We start from the raw sequence: 16,349 nt of genomic DNA, 5'->3' as shown, positions 1-16,349 counted from the left end.
TGGCATTTCACATTCACAAAAATCTTACAAATATCTGAATGTGGCTTTCTAGAGGAGGGCTCTTGGCACAGCAATACAAGCCTCAGGTAGCAATACGGACATAGGGACACAGGAGGAAGGAAAAATCAGCAACACTATAGCAACAGGAAGAATTGAAAGCGACAATAAAAACCCCACCCAAGCCCAAACCCTCAAATGGCAGTTTATGCAACTTTCTTTCACAAACTAAACCCCAAACTTGCACTGGGATTACGATTTGAATTTCAATCCACTCCCCCACCCACCACCACACTCCTTTGTTGTTCGCCGAGAGCTTTATTAGAACCATCTGTGAGATCCTCCCCTTCCAGCTCCTTATGTCTGTTAATATGGCAGCTGCACTTTATCATCTATTTAAAAATCTTTGTTTCAAATTGTTGAGACATAAGGTCTTTGACAGGCTAAAAATTATCTCTAAAATCAACAAAGAAACCACATCATATGCTGTGCTTTACAGATTAAAGGGGAAGAATGGAAGTTGGAGAATATATATATTTTTAATGGGAAGATAAATGAAGGTTTTGGGGATCAAGAAAATTTTTACCAATGCAATTTATCTGGCAAAAGCCACAATTTACTGAAGCACTGCAAGTTACCACTGCAGAATACTTTCAAGATCATCATTATCATCAATTGACAGAAGCAAAAGAAATGCAGAAGTATTTCCTTACAGCATCTCGCTGGCAAAAGATAAGCAAGGGGAATGCTAAGAGAAGGAGGAACGCTGATGAAGTACAGTAGCAGAGTTTGAGTGATTTTCTTTATACATGATACAATTATTACAAGCTTCTGAGTACAAGAGTCATGAACTTTAGACTTTTTTATTAAAAGTACCTCAGAATCTAATTGTCACTGCAATATCCTGTCCTCACCTCACCATAAATCCTGAACACTGTGTTTGTATACACACGTCTACACACGTCTACACACATGAAATTTTCTCCACTACACCTTTCAAAAGGGGGTTAACGCAGCAGTACTGTTTGTACACATACCAGTCATCCTAGGCAGGAGCCATCCATCAGGTAAAAAATAAGTAAAAAAAAAAAAAGGACAACATGCTCTGAAATCCTCTCAGCTTTATTTGGCCTGCGTGTGCTGCTGCTTCTAAAGCTTAAAACTTTCTATATAACCCTCCTAAAACATATTTGTTCACTTGTATGTACAGACATACATATTACCACCATGCACTTCATGACAGGATAACTTCTGCCTGTAGCACATGGCAGGGCACATCATCACTGATGAAAAACGGCAGAAATCCTCGTGGCTTTAATTTGTTCTGACGTTTTTCTCCTGCAAAGTGTTTCTGCAGAAGCATTTGCCTACTTGCACAAGAACGGCACAACCTTAACTTCTGGGGTATTAACAGAGAAAGGCTTTTCTTCACAGTTTCTCCAAATAATCTCATAAAACATTTTTTTAATAAAGAAAGCGCACTTCACGTATGAACACAAAATACTCATGTTTTTAATATTTGAGGAACACTACTTCTACTTTTTGATTTATAATATTGTGAACATTTTCTTTCTTTTCCTCCTGCAAATAAATACTTTGCTCTTCCCATGTTGTTGCTATTTAAACCCTAACAAATACAGACAACATTACACTGCTGTCAAATAATGTTTGTACATGTGTGAATTTGAAGAACCTGAGAAATTAACTGGACTTCTTAAAGTTTCCTGAGTTACCTCAATACTAGAAATAACTTTCTCCACATATGCAAAAAACCTGAATTGCATTTAACTCTAAATCATACCTGAGACATGCACCTTGTTGTCACCTCTCATGACCTTTCTGATTCTGTTTATACAGCTTGAAGCCCTTGTCTGACCAAAGTCTTACCTCCTTGTCTAAATAAACAAGATCATTTCAAGTTTCTCTTGTACTCAGACTTTGACAAGGCTTCTCCAGCTTCATACACTGGGATTTGCCATTTCCCTCCCACCCTTTCCTTTCAATCATAATAGAACTTTTTTGGTTAAAAATAAATGTATTAAGCAGTATTTCAAAACTGTCACGAACAAATTGGCTTATCTTCTCCCTTGAACTTTACCATAAAACAGTAGACAAATTAAAGATATTTTTCTCACATAGGCTCTACAAAAAAGATGCAAATGTAATAATTTGATTTGACAGATTATGCGAGGTAGACTTTAAGGGTGGTTTCAGAAGCTCTAGAAACAGTACTGTCACAATCTAACTTTATAAATTTTATATGCAAATAAAAATTTAAAAATCAATTAGGGCTGAAAAGATTTACATTAAAAGAAAATCCATATATATTTTCAAATAATAGTATAAAAAGGTAGATCTGCTCTTGAAAAGTGTCCTGGAATCTCTCAGGAATATTATGGTTATTAATGAAATAACCAGAGAGTGTGTGCATGACCAACTAGAAGGAGAGATTTTTAATAAAATACTTAACATTACCTCTGTTAGCACATACTTCACTGGCTTAGCAGCAATTCTGGTAAAACTAAGATCTCTTAAGAACTTTGAACAAAACCAAAGTTTGAGAGAACAAACTTAAGATTTCTCTCCTCCCCCCCCCTTTTGTATTTCAAAAAAACCCCATCATTTGGATGAAAAATCTTACAAGCCCTCTTTTCAGGTCACCTTTGATCTTTACAGAATATGTACATTCATATAACCTAGAAACAACAACAAAAGCAATTTTAAAACCCCCACCTCTATGTATATCCTTCTTTCAAGGTATCATGAATATATTCAGCCAAAATTGCAAACAAAAGAATGTTTGGGACCATAAAAATAAAATTACGCCCTGCTGCAATTGCCATTTTTCTTGCTCTTGAATACGTCATGTTGATTCCCTGGTTTCAATTCAACAAAGCAAGCTGTGAAATGGCACTGTATTTCCTGAGATAACTCCAGGGCTGCATCTCAAACAAGCCCACTATTAACACGCTGCCTCAGACTGTGGCAGTCAGCTTCAAATACCCTCCCCACAGGACCACACACTCATGGATGTACGACAGCGGTTATCAGAACATCTTACTGAACTGTGACACGAAGAGAAACTGGCAGACTGAATGGGTGCATGGCATTCTCCTTATGAAATCCGCTCACGTAAAACGTCGCAGAATGAATTTCCAGAGAGAGGAGGCGAGTCTGTTGGAAGCCTGCTGAACAGGTTAATACCCCATACAAAAGGAAATGGACAGTCCCCAACATCAGTGTACTTGGAAGAACTTTTGCCCAGCTGCAATGTGAGTACCAAAATAAACACAGTCTGAATCGTAACACCTCCTTCTTGGGCATATCACCTGCGACAGGACAGGAGGTTAATGCAGCACTCTGCAGCCCATTTAACTTGGAGGGGTTGACCGTCACTTATGCTGCACACATACACGCTGTTGATTCATTACGCAGTTTGTTCTTTGCTTTCACTAAGACAGAGAATCCATCTCTTGATCCCGTGTGTCCCTTGAACCAAATCACAGGCAAGCAAATACATCACCAGCATTTAGGACATGAAGTCACGTGGCAGGAAGCTGGTATGTATTTTCACTGACCCTTAGTACAAACTTTATCAGACCATTCACTACTTAATTATAAAATTCCTGTGAGAATTCTGGTGGATGGCAATCAAAAAAAATTCATAGGGTGGGAAAAACTGAAAAGCAAAAAAAGAAATGAAAAATATTTGAGATTGATATTGGATTGCAAATAGTACATGATTTGTTGTTAAACCACGAAGTGAAAACCAAACAAACAAACAAAAAAAACCCCCAAAAACCCAAACCCAAAAGAACAATTCTGAATTCTGTATTTTTAGGAATGACCTTGATGGCTCTGTCAGAATGGAACTATGATTTTTCAGTCCTGCTGTTTCCCTGGCTTGTCAAACACACCATTTCCCGACTCACACTGAAACTACCCTTCTCAATGCGGGCTGCCACAGAAGTATTTAGCCCAGAAAAGTGACTCAGCTTTAACACAGAACATCACTCAAGCCCAGAAAGCCAACTTGCCCTGGGCGAGAGGGCTCGTGGCTGCAAGCGGAGTGTGAACAGCATCCCGGACAAAGCTGGAAAATTCCAGAGATGTGTTGCACTGAGCTCTTCCCACAGCTATGGCCAGACAAAGAGCACTTAATTCAGCAGGAAGCTATAAAGAAATGCTTTAGCTGAATTTTTCTAATCACTAAAGTCAGAAGTGCAATCTTTACTTAAATGTTAAACCACATACACGGGCCATTAGTCAAAATTCCTTTTCTTTTTAATAGTTTTACCAGCTTTGACATTTCATAACACTATTAAGTCTGGGCTGGACAAGAATTCACACTGATCTTTAGGAAAATTATTTTCAAAAGACTATGCTAAAATATCTTCTGTGTATTGCTATCATTTGTCAAAGTTTTACTTAAAAGCAGATATTAAGATAAATGAGATGGATCAAAAATGGAGTACTTCTAAGAGCACAAATGATGGTTAAATTAAGTTGTGACAAGAGCCAATCTACACATTTTGACTTCTCAAAGAAGAACCATTTGACCCTGCAATGAGAAATGCACTAATATAAAATACAAATCTAAAGCAAGAAACTACAGCAGAAAGCAAATTGAATTGGCCAGAATTGCCAGAAAACAAAAATAAAACAAATACTCCTGGCATTGAGTTAGAGAGAGAATGTCAGGAAGTGAACATCAGCTCAGCTAAAATGACCAGAACTGTAGGGTCAGTCAACAGTATAAGCAGAGCTTGAAGGCAGGTCAAAATTTACAGTGCTCTGAATATAAAATCTAACTGAACACTGACAAATGTAACAAAACTAGTCGTATTTGCTGAAAAGCCACCTTAAGGCAAAACAGCACTTGGAGTGACAGTAACAGCCCCCAGCAAAGGTCTGAGGGCATTAGAAAGAGGCTTTGCAATTTCTTGTTATGCTGTTTCTCTCCCCTCAAGTATTTTAAGGCTTTTTTTTCTTGTTCTGACTGCAGTTTAAAAATACTGATGGAAATAAACTAGAGTTGCAATAGGGAACTGCAAGTAGCACTTAACATTTCTGAAATATTAAGATACATACTAGGCATTTAAATGACACAAAATTCAGCGAGTGTTCAATGGTTCAAGTTTTCTCCCCAAATTTACCTGAAATTCTTTTGCATGTGACCTGCACTGTCCTGTCCTCGTTCCTTCAGCACACGTTACACAGCGCTGCACTGTTGAAAACCAACTGTTTAACCACTTTGCCATAGCATACAAACTGAACACCCTGGGGAAATTCTGGATCATAATCCAAAGCATCTCCATCTTTCAAAACACTGAAGAAAAGGAAGATAATTTCTTTAAACTCTTCCTAAAGACAGGTTGGGCATAAAGTGCTTTTGGCAGCTGCATGGCTCAAGCTGTCTGAAACAGCTGCAAGCTGGACACAATGGGTACTGTGCAGTACGGAAACAGGCAAGGACAGCGGACAATACGCAGCGAGTATTGCTCCAGTTCTGGCCTGTCAGACTAACAATACAGTTTAGCTGCAAGCATCACTTCATGCTTCTAAATAGGACAGAGAATTTTCTCAAAAAAATGTATTAAAAGGATGATACTGAAGGTTAGTATCAAGCTTAATGTAAGAGTTAGACACTTGTGTTGCTGTAGGAGCTTGTATGAAAAGGGAGAACCTGAGAAGCTTTAATTCTAAACTCTCTTGCCAGAGAAAAATGTTGATTTGAAACCTTCAAAGAAAAATAATACAAAGTTAAAACAGGGTAGTAAAGTACTATCAAAACAGTAATGAGAAAGGAGTCACTTGATAACACACATAACTGAAAACCCACGCCTGAGAGAGTTCACTGGGAATACACAAGCAGGTAAGAGCAATAAGGGGGGAATCCTGGATCAAAAGTAAGAACTGCTGCTGGACAGGAGCAAGTTGACAGGTTGGTGCAGACCACAGGGCCAAAGTGCCATGGCTCAAACAGCTAAAAAAATTGTCCAGGGTAAAATGACCTCAGTTAACATTATGCTTCAATAAAGCACTTACCAAAGCTACAGAAGAATCTGCTAATGCTCCACTAGAAAATGATTTTATCATATGTTAGTTCAGAATAAACCTCCAAACTGGAAACGCTGAAGTAACAAGTTACTTTTTCCAAACATTTTACTGCTAAATGCAAATTTAGGAACAGAGGAGTCAACTGTCATGGAAAAAGAGTGCTCCATCTATGTAGGACAGATTATTAACTTACAGAAAGTCTTAACTGACCATAATAGACTTCACCTAAGAAGGGATGATGTGATTCAGCTGACGACATTTGAAATAACAGAGGTAAGAAACTGCAGATTAAGCAAAGTTGCCAAATATCAAAGATGCTGAAAAGAAAATCAGAAGGATCATAGATACCCCAAGAAAAGCCCCAGAGAGGACAGAAATGGTTTACCAGCTGCCAGCAGCCTAGCAGATCAGACCCAAAGCCCAGCTTGTCCATTAGGCTGCTTCTGGCAGCGGCACAGAGCTTGAAGGCATCAACAGCAACACTTTCTCCAAACCTGCTCCCGATCTCCAGCAACTTGCAGCTCAGAGACTTCCTGAGAAAGAAATGGCGTCTTTGTACTTGATAGTCTCACATGGAATTTTCCTTCATAAATTTATCCAATTACCTTTTGAACCCATTTTCAATTTCGTATCCACAACATCCTGTGGAAGGACATTCCACAGCTTAACAGCTTTGTCTGCAGTACCTTTGTGTGTTTGTTTTCAGCTGCCAGGTTCTTGTAGGGAAAAAAAAACAAAACAGATAAGAAACTTGTTCCTTTGTATCACCTCTATTTATTTTTTCCTGTGCCATTATGATTTGTGAATTCTTTTACAGGCCTCCCTCAACCTATCTTCCAGTGTAAGTGTCCTGATGTATGTGATCATTCTGAGTGGATGCTGCTCCATACCTCCAACACTCCGCCCTGCATTCCTCTTCTGCATTCAAGTTAGACTGCATATCATAGTGATGCTTTTGAGATGAGAGTGAAAGAATTTGAGAGCAGGGAGAACAGAGAGGCATGATTAAAGGTAGAGAAAAATTTTCATGGGGAAAACACACACTGAACAAAGGTTTACTGCGATGCTATGTACTTGCAAGCAACAGAACTGTTCAAGCATTATTAAAAGAAGATTTAAAATAGGGAAAAAACCTTTAAGATTTGTAATAGCAATCAAATAATTTTTCTGTGCCTTCATGCTTTACAAAGCTGAAATAATTTGTGTGCTCTGTTTCCCCCTCTAATGAGCACTTCCCTGCATTTTGTAACTTTCTACCCCATCTATAAAGAGACAACCATGCTAGAGGCAGTACACTAATGAGACCTGGTATTCCAATTGTATTCCTACTTAGCGAGGAAAGAAAAGAAACACTGGCAGTGAAACAGATTGCAAATAAATAGACAGTGGATAGTGGTAAAGGATGGTAAAGAATGACTACTAGTCATCTTATACTTTTAAAGTTCTAAGTGTAATACCTGGAACTTACTTTTATTTTCCAGTATTCAAAGCCAACTGGGATCTTTATTCCTCACTTCCAAAAGTACAAACTATTCACAAAACACTGGAGGCTGCATTTTGATCTAGTACACTGGTCAGTCTGTGAAAAAAGGCTCCCCTCGGACTTGGGATGCCCTCAGGTCACTGTTGCCTGCACTGAAACACTATAGAGCAACCTGTTACAGGTACCTGATTGTACACTAGTGGTACAGTGGGAAACAGCTTGTTGCAACTGGTCTTTACTAAAAGAGTATTTAATGAATTCCAGCTGAGGTCAGGTGAGGTCACTACAAGTACAGCCCCCCTGGGGTAAACATCTTGTATTAAGAAAATGCTTTCAAATATACCCACAGCAGGCTCGGCACACTCCCATTCTGAGTTCTCCTCTCTTTTGTAAGCTCCTACGCAAGGTCAAGTGTGAGTGCAAGAGGCTTGGTAGTTCTAGAGATTGATATCATTCATTTGCTGCTACAAAATGTGTTTATTAACATTTTGAGAAACAGCCTGCTTCCAACCTCCAGAATCTCAAATATCAGCGAGCCAATTATTAAAACAAAGAAAAAAAAAAAAAAGAAAAATCCCACAGGAAACACACACGAAACGTATTCCATGTTATCGCATCCCTGGGCTGTAGAAGCCCACACAGGAATTTTAGACTATATTTCTTCAAATCAAAAATGTGCTCTAAATGCTGCAAGTTGCATTAAAAATGTTGGTTTCCATTATTTAATAAAAAAATACCCACAGGTGCCATTCATGAGAATATTTTAATTTTTGTAGTCTGCCCAAGCAATCTCAATTTTTTGTTGTTGTTAAGTCACAGCAAGTATATTTCAGAATTTCCCAAAAGTAAGATAAAGAGATTTTTCAGTGTTACCATATCACAGCCGAGCCTTCCTGCTTAGGAATTCACTTTATAATTGAATTTTGGTGGCTGTGAAATTTTTGCCGTCTTCATAAAATCCTTCTACTTTGGCAGAGTTATGAGGGTTTGAAAAAAAATGCCATTCTTGCATTTTCAGTAGACTATAAGAATTATTGATAAAATCCAATGTTTATTAAATACATTTGAGGATGCTGGGAACTAGGGAAGGGGTATTTGCCCTAGAACAAAGCAGGACAAGACTGGAAGAAACATTAGGTTTTCCACGTATGACTGTACTTGAAAATATGCACATAAACGGGAGAAAACCCACTGATATTTGCACACTATGTAACACTTCCAATATGTTAAAACTTTTCAGCATATGACTTCATAAAGGTAATACTGCTATGAACAGCTCCAGTACATTAGCAGTCAGTGGAAATAAAACGAGTGTATTACACTGGCGCTCTGCAACGCTCGCAGTGGGGAATTCATCACATCGCTGCCCGCTCTGCAAAAACGCATCAAAGCCTGAGCTGCTGCTCTGCCATGATTTTCCCACTGTAATCTGCTGCCTATTATTCTCTCAAATCCCATCTGCAGGTCATTTTTCTATCAAATGAGCTGGTTAAAATTCCTTCTCCTTTTTTCTTTTAAACCTAGGGGAATCTCAAATAGTCCAGCACTAACTGACAGGAATGTATTTTAACCATTTATTTAAAATACCAGCGGTTTTGTGTTGCTGCAGCTTAACAGCTTTGATTGGTTTCATGCAGTCTCCCTTCACTTTATCTTTTGCAGATACATGCATTAGCTTGCCGGGTGCTGAGAAAATCATTGCCATTATTTTCTTTTAGGCTCAGACCTGTTTCCACACAGAGTTTTGAGCATTGCACAAAATTTATATAGACAGGCAAGTGCGTAACATTGTGAAAATAGCTACTTAAGTAACTTAAGTATTTTTACAAGTAAAAATACATAGAAATGTATACTCAAAGTAACCATAAATCCTTGTTTCCTTTGTAATTTAAGAAATTTGGAGGTGATTTTCTTTCATGTAAGGGAAGCAAACTGATTATTCCTCGATCTTTGAGGAAGACAGTACTTAAGAGTTAAAAATGTGTGTATGCATATTGAACTGAAGTTTTTTCCTCTACCAGATATGGCTCTGATTAAAAGCACCATACTTGTCAGCATTTTCCTCCATGCCAGAGGGCTGAGAGGGAACTTGACCTGGATAGGATTGTTTCCCAAACTTTGTTTTTAAAATGATCTAACAGGCCACTTGGTTTCATGCAGACTGACTAGTTTGACACAGGCTGCTGCACATACTCACACTTTGCATTTAAAAAGAAGCTGTTTAATATATTTTGCTGACTACAGTTTGAGAACCTCTCTTGTAGGAAACCAACAGAATAAAAAAAAAACAATGGAAAATTGTTGGCTGTAACAGCGCTTGCAAGTAACCAAGTTTAATACAGCTTACATCTGCGTGTGATCGGAGAAAGGCAGCAGACAGAAGCCATGATAGCTAGTGCTATCACAACATGCTCCCCAGAAAAATACCACCTTAGGAGCACAGTGCCAAAGCTACCTAACCCAAAGCGCCAGGTGTCTGTACCTCACTGCCCATCGCAAACACTTCTTTGTGAGTTTCAGAAGTTACACTTAAACTAAAGGTTCATGCTTCACAGTAAAAATCAATTGCAAAAAGAATCCAGAACATGCATTAGGGCCCTTCCCCCTTTTAGCAAAAAGCCCTTAAACTACTGTTTGGTAAGCTAAAGGGAAAGTATTTTTTCCTCTCTGAATGATGAACTAAGCAGCCTTGCTGCCCCTTCACAGCAGATGACAGTACCTATGAGGAGACTTCTTCCTCTCTTAGCTAAAGCAGCCCGCTGAACAGTGAACTGAATTCCTGACATGCAGAATGACGGTAAAATAAATACTCAGTAACAACCACCACTACTTCTCTCCTGTTATTCAACAAAAACTCAAACTGAGCATCCTTGTTCTGGGTTTCGCTGGTTACCTGGACTTCAAAGAGTTTGCCAACATAACAGTATATATCTTGGCTTGCTTTCTTGCCTCAGGAAAGTTGACTGCAACCTTAATTGGGTTCCTCCTTAGTGTAATATACTCTCTAATAACTTTTTCCTAATTCTTACCATTAATTATCATATAAAATAGCTTAATTCCAGTAACATTAGGACTGCTAACAGAATCTCAGCTTTGTTTCACTGTTAGAGGTGACACAGCACCGAAGACAGCCTTTGCAACAAAAGGCCTATAGCTAGATACCTTACACGTACACAGTGCTAATGTATGAGCAACGCTCCTTATCTGCGTTACGTGTATCATTCAGAGGGAAGTTACACAACACTGTCCTTGCACATGAAAGCCTGAGGATTCACTCCTTTCCCTGCCTTTGCTGTCAGCCACACGGCTCTACTTCCTCTGCTGTGCCCATCAACTCACCAACACAGCAGAAAACTATCTACTTTGCCAGGTTCATGTTCTGCCGAATGAGTGAGCTAAATCAGCCGACAAAGATCTGAGGTGGCAGCACCGGTGTGGGTGGGGAGGAAGGGGAAAGGCAGAGAGCTCAGTATCTTCCTTAGCAGCAGCAAGCTGCTAGACTGGATTATGGCCTTATATATAACTTCTTTTTGAGGATACTTTCCGAGTTGCTACATCTATCTTAACTCTATCACTATTATCTGCAAGCCATATGGTAGTACAAGCCTACAAACAACTGTAGTTGCAAGTTTGTCTGTAGCATTAGAGAAAAATGAAAAATAAGTGGAAAAACTGATAGTGAATACTTGAACCGTAAGGAATCCTTCTCCTGCTCATTTCCCCTGATAGACCCCAAGCTGAGTCAATGAAGCAATGTGCTCGTAAACACAAACACTGAAACCCTGCTAGCATGGTTCAGCTGGCCGACCCCGGAATACACCGGCTGCACAAAGCTCAGCCAGTGCCTGACACATCTGTATTTCAAGTACCAACTTCTACAGTGTTCATGAAAGAGGCTGCAACCTGCAAACCTACCAGCTTACAGAAATTGTATTGGAAAACCTTGTTGCAGTACAGCAAACTTCAGCAATCAAGTAGTTTGCCTAAGCCTCATCATCATCGCTCGTACGGGTATGCTTTATTTACTCAGGAATACTTTATTGATTTAATTTAACGTAGTAAGGAACTGACCTGGGCTAAATCAACACTAGGATTTAAAAGAAACACAAGAATATGCACTGAAAAGTGGCAATCATTTTTAATTAAACCTGCTCATGTTTGGTTTTTTTCCCCCTGAATTAACATATCACTTATTTTTAAGCAAAACCTTAATTTTTAGGCTGTGGCTCCATTATAATTTTTTCAGCAGAAGAACAAATTTAAACAACTCCTACCTTTTCTCCCCCAGCTGTTTGTTCCTATGCCAGCCGAAGCACCCAAGACAACATTGCTTTATGCTGGCAGTTGGTCTTTTTTGGCAGGGTTCTCCTTCTCCAGTTGAATCACTTCCCTGCTTCGGTTCACCACGCGGCTGCACAAACACACGTGCTGGCACAACACAGGACTCAGCACAGAAGTGGAAATGAATGACCAGGGAAGGATGGGAAGTCAGGCTTTACTGGGCTGTAGTGCCGCCATAGATGTAATAATCCTAGTTTTAATTTGCTTTCTGTTCTCTCCACAAGATAAGCTAAAGAAACATTAGGAGATGGGAAACAGTGACACAAAACTAAAACCGAGGGAGGGATATAGCAGTGATGAGTAGGGAGCAGATTCATAGGAGAAGTATTTAAATGGTTAAATATTGAGATGATAGCTTTCAAGCACCCCACAAGTCACAAAAATTATAAGTTCCAGAGAAAATTTAAACACATTTCACCTTGCCAGTGCAGATATAATATTTGATATCAGTGTCTTCAGAACGGTGCCATGTACAGTTGCCCAAACTAATGATTTACTACTCAATGCAGAGAAACATTTCTAGATTCTCTTAAATTCCAAGTTTGGCTACGCTATCCTCTCAAATGTACAAAGAGAAAAATCTCTTTTGTGAATAATACCATTGCTGAATGGCATTATTCAGAAAAATAATGAAAACAAATAGCAATTTGGTTAAACACCACAGTTTAAGAACATGTCTTAGTTTAGAATAAAAAGTGGCTTTGGAAGAGGATGAGGATGGGTGTGGAATTCAGTATTTCATTTCTGAAGACAACATGCTTTGGCAAGTATGTTCTCAAGGATGCCAAACTGCCTGCTTGATGAGTTACAGAAGAGCTAAGCAATATCCTGGCAGTTGTTACAGCAAGCAAGGAACTTGTCATCTGATGCCGTTACACACCAGCAGGCGTCAAGTGCCATGAATGCAAGGTTTTTCCAAGTTTTCAGTGACTGCTGCAGTGAGGAGGAAAGGGACAGGTAGCTGCCTGGAAGCCAAGCTGTAAGAAAACCCTTCCCAGTCCTCAAAAGCCAGTTCAGAAGGTCAAGTTGGCTCGGAAGGCTAATACTGCCATAGATCCCTGCTTTCCAGAAAGTCTATGTGGCCAACTGCCACGGAGCTTTGCATGCTGATAGGTAACAGATACGAGTTACCGGAGGCTTAGGAAAAAAATATAGGCAGAAATCCTTCACAATCTCATCTGAAGTTCAACGTTAAAATTACTCCAATAAGATATTTTGACATCATCAAAATCTTGTAGAAGACTTGCAGAGGACTTCTGAGCTTCTCAATTATAAATATGGTTGACAAGGAAAACCAGAGAAAGATCAGCCAAAATGCCCCACATCTATTAGATACTTACTGCCACTTTGCTGCCTCGAAGCAGAATTTGTTTTCCTATGATTCTGTCACTAAATGTCAAAGCCGTCAAGACAAGCAATTGCAAAAATAAAGTTTTAACTTCATTTTACAGTAAGTATTACTGTGCTATGGTAACTAAGAAAGCTCATATTTCAAACTTATATAAAAAGGTTGGGATATACTTCAACAGTCAGCTAAAAAGTGGTTTGTTTCTCCATATTCTGATTTTATTCTAACTGTAGCTGTGCCAGAGTTATGACTGATTCCATGTACCACTTTGTTTTCTTTTATTATTACACACTCAGTTAAACCATCCGCAATTTCAGTGACCTCTGAAAAGACCATTTACACTCCTCACTGCTTTAACCTGGCAGTTCCCCTCTAGCCAGCGCAGGTGGACTGCAGGCCCTGTACCCCAGCCAATGTTCTATTACAGTTACTCCACTTTATATTTGGCATTTAATACAAATGCCTCGATACATTGTATCCTCCTCCCTTTCCTTTATCAGTCATTACCTTGTGAATTTCCAAAGTAATATACACTTCTGTGTTTTGTGATGTGCCTGGCATGTCACAGATGTTATGAGAAGTAAACAACAACATATAAAACCAACAAACATTTAACAAACACCAGCATTGAATTTAGCACATCATCTATGCCATGTTGTTCAAAAAAGTGCTCATAAACTACCGAGTTTTATACTAACACGAAGTTGTGATGACTAAACCGGTTCTTTTATTCGAACACACTGAAAGTACAATGGACAGAGTAGCTGATTACATGCTGGAAACTTACAGTTATTCTGTTAACTAATCCACAGGATTTCAGCAGTTCTAAGCATGCAGTGGTGGAAGGTCCCATGCTTATGACTCATGCTACAATTTTTCTCTCTCCTATTGTTTTGCAAATTCTCTGCTTAATCTAAAATCCATTTCAAGTAGAAACTTCCAAGCTCAGCGGAAACTTGAAGATAATATATTCCAAATGAGTGATGTTTCAAAAGGGTGTGTATCTACATCATCTTAAATCAATCTAAATCTGGGCTGACACAGCCCTACCCTTGTTGCTGGCTTCTGAGCTTCTGCCCCTTCCTGTGTGCGTACAGAAGCTCACACGATCCCATGGTGAGCCAGTTCAGGGAGCTGATCAAGCTGGAAACCGTGCAAGTGCCACCACAAGGAGCCAGAGGGAATCGGCACGTGGGGGGCGGGACACAGGACATGTCACAGAATAAGGTTGTGGCAATCCAGATTTAGAGAGGCTTAAGTGGAGATATACCACCAAGAGTCATTAATCATCATGAATGAGCCACGTCTTAAAGGAAATTGGCATTCTGAGGTTTGGGTTTCATCTTAAGGTATTGATTTATTCTCATAAAACATTTTAAATCTGTACATTAGCAGAAAAGTCATCCTACATACACTAGTAATATATTATCTTAATGGGATATATAATAATGACATTTTGTCTCAATAGATCCTTAAGAGCAGATTCAAACTTCAAGGATTATGAGTTCAGCCAGAATAATGCCGGTTTTCTCTGCCTTATGGCTGGCAATAACGCTTTGAAACAGGTTTTGATAGTGTCTAGGATAGTACAGTAGCCATGCTGAAACCTAGGACTCTTCTGCTTTGTTGCTTTAGCTTTGCCTAACAGCCTGTTTTTGTGTGGTAAAACAGTGATAGAAATTACAATATATTGATGAAGATACGCTAAATAAAATTGTACTGCTTTTACAGGAATATGCTTCAGATTATATCAGAGTTATAATAAACATCTCACAGGTCTGTAAGAACAGCAAGAGGGGCGCAAGACAAGATTCAATCTACTTCCTGGTGATAGCTTTTCATGCTGGGTACCCCACGGCATGAGTCCAAACACATCTTCAGAAATCCATGCACAAAATGGCAAATCGTTTAACAGCACCTTTCTATGCAAAGTATTTCTATCAGCCTACCACCCTTTTTCAGACATGGAAATTCCCACCATGTCATCAATAATAAATACATTCAGCTATCAGTTCACCTACTAATGAGTAGCTTTTAGTATACAGTGCCTGTTCAGAGAAACCAAGTCTGGAAGATGAGAGCACAGTCCTTAATAATTTACAAGACTCATTAATCTTATCCCAAAAGACAAACAAACAGAATTTGATATCTACTCAGATTTCCAGACCAAATCAAGATACAGCATTTCAGGAGCCATTAGGATCTATCAGTCAAAATACTCTCGAAATGTTCTTCTGTGGAATAACTTGTCAGCCGAAGAATTACCCATCTTAAAAAGACCATATTATTAGAGACAAAACATCAGGACCTTGAAGGAACTTGTACTGCTGAAAACTAGATTGAAAAGGTTTCAAAATTATTCAATAAGGCAGATGCTAAAGATCTTTAAAATTTCCTGTTTTAAGTAGACAATACATAGGCCTGGTCTGGTTGCGCATAGAATAAACTACCAGTGTTCTACAAATGTGAAGTATGCTCAGAGAGAGGATTCATATTCAACATCAAATATGCACTCTGACAGTACAATCTAGAGAACCAGGAGAGGGGAAAAGATAGACTATAGACTCATCCTGGGACTAAACACTCAAGTTCTGGACTTGTTCATATGGGTGATCCCTATTCCCACCAGGTATTAGTTACAAAGGGCAACACAGTGGTTGGTAAGAGTACCTGCAAAAGAAGAATTATTATGCAATAGCTAGTTTACTTGTTATGGCCAGAACTGCAGCGTATGTCTAAAAACCAACAAACCCAACCCTAATACAAGTTGCTTAGTTTTCTTGGTGTCTCCTGATACGAATATACACCTTCCTTCTATAAAAATGCTTTTTGCTCTGGGCAAACACTCACTAGCAATGAGGGTTTGCCTCCAGAGCAAAGTTACCTAGTTAGACCTCTACTTGTGTCTGATCCCGTACTTGTTTACAATATTCTTTCTTCTGTTTTGAAGTCCTCCTAAATGAGAATCTAAATGCTAGACTAGCTGGCTGGAATGTGCTGTCTACTCTGTGGGAAAGGAGGGAGGTCTTGTGTTCTTCCACTGGCTTTGTTATGCAGGCATAGGAACAGGAGCTAGGGAGCTTCAGGTGCTCCACCTCATTTCTCGCTCCATTTAGGTTA

General features: G+C 39.1%; 1 protein-coding gene across 7 annotated transcripts in view; it reads right to left on the bottom strand.

Annotated features, from left to right (window-relative positions):
* The window catches only part of PEAK1 (pseudopodium enriched atypical kinase 1), a 113,504-nt gene that overhangs the window by 66,887 nt on the left and 30,268 nt on the right, over nt 1–16,349 (bottom strand). The window contains exon 1 of one of the 7 annotated variants that reach the window (XM_068410881.1): nt 6,443–6,499. The exons of the other annotated variants lie outside the window; for them this stretch is intronic. The gene's annotated coding sequence lies outside the window, so the exon portion shown is untranslated. Of the gene's footprint in view, nt 1–6,442; nt 6,500–16,349 lie in introns of those variants that run through there. 7 annotated transcript variants of the gene reach the window in all.

Source organism: Nyctibius grandis, chromosome 11, assembly GCF_013368605.1.
Source record: "Nyctibius grandis isolate bNycGra1 chromosome 11, bNycGra1.pri, whole genome shotgun sequence".
Classification (NCBI taxonomy): Eukaryota; Metazoa; Chordata; class Aves; order Nyctibiiformes; family Nyctibiidae; genus Nyctibius; species Nyctibius grandis.
Note: the sequence above shows the minus strand (reverse complement) of the source record. Positions and strands in the feature narration are given on the sequence as shown.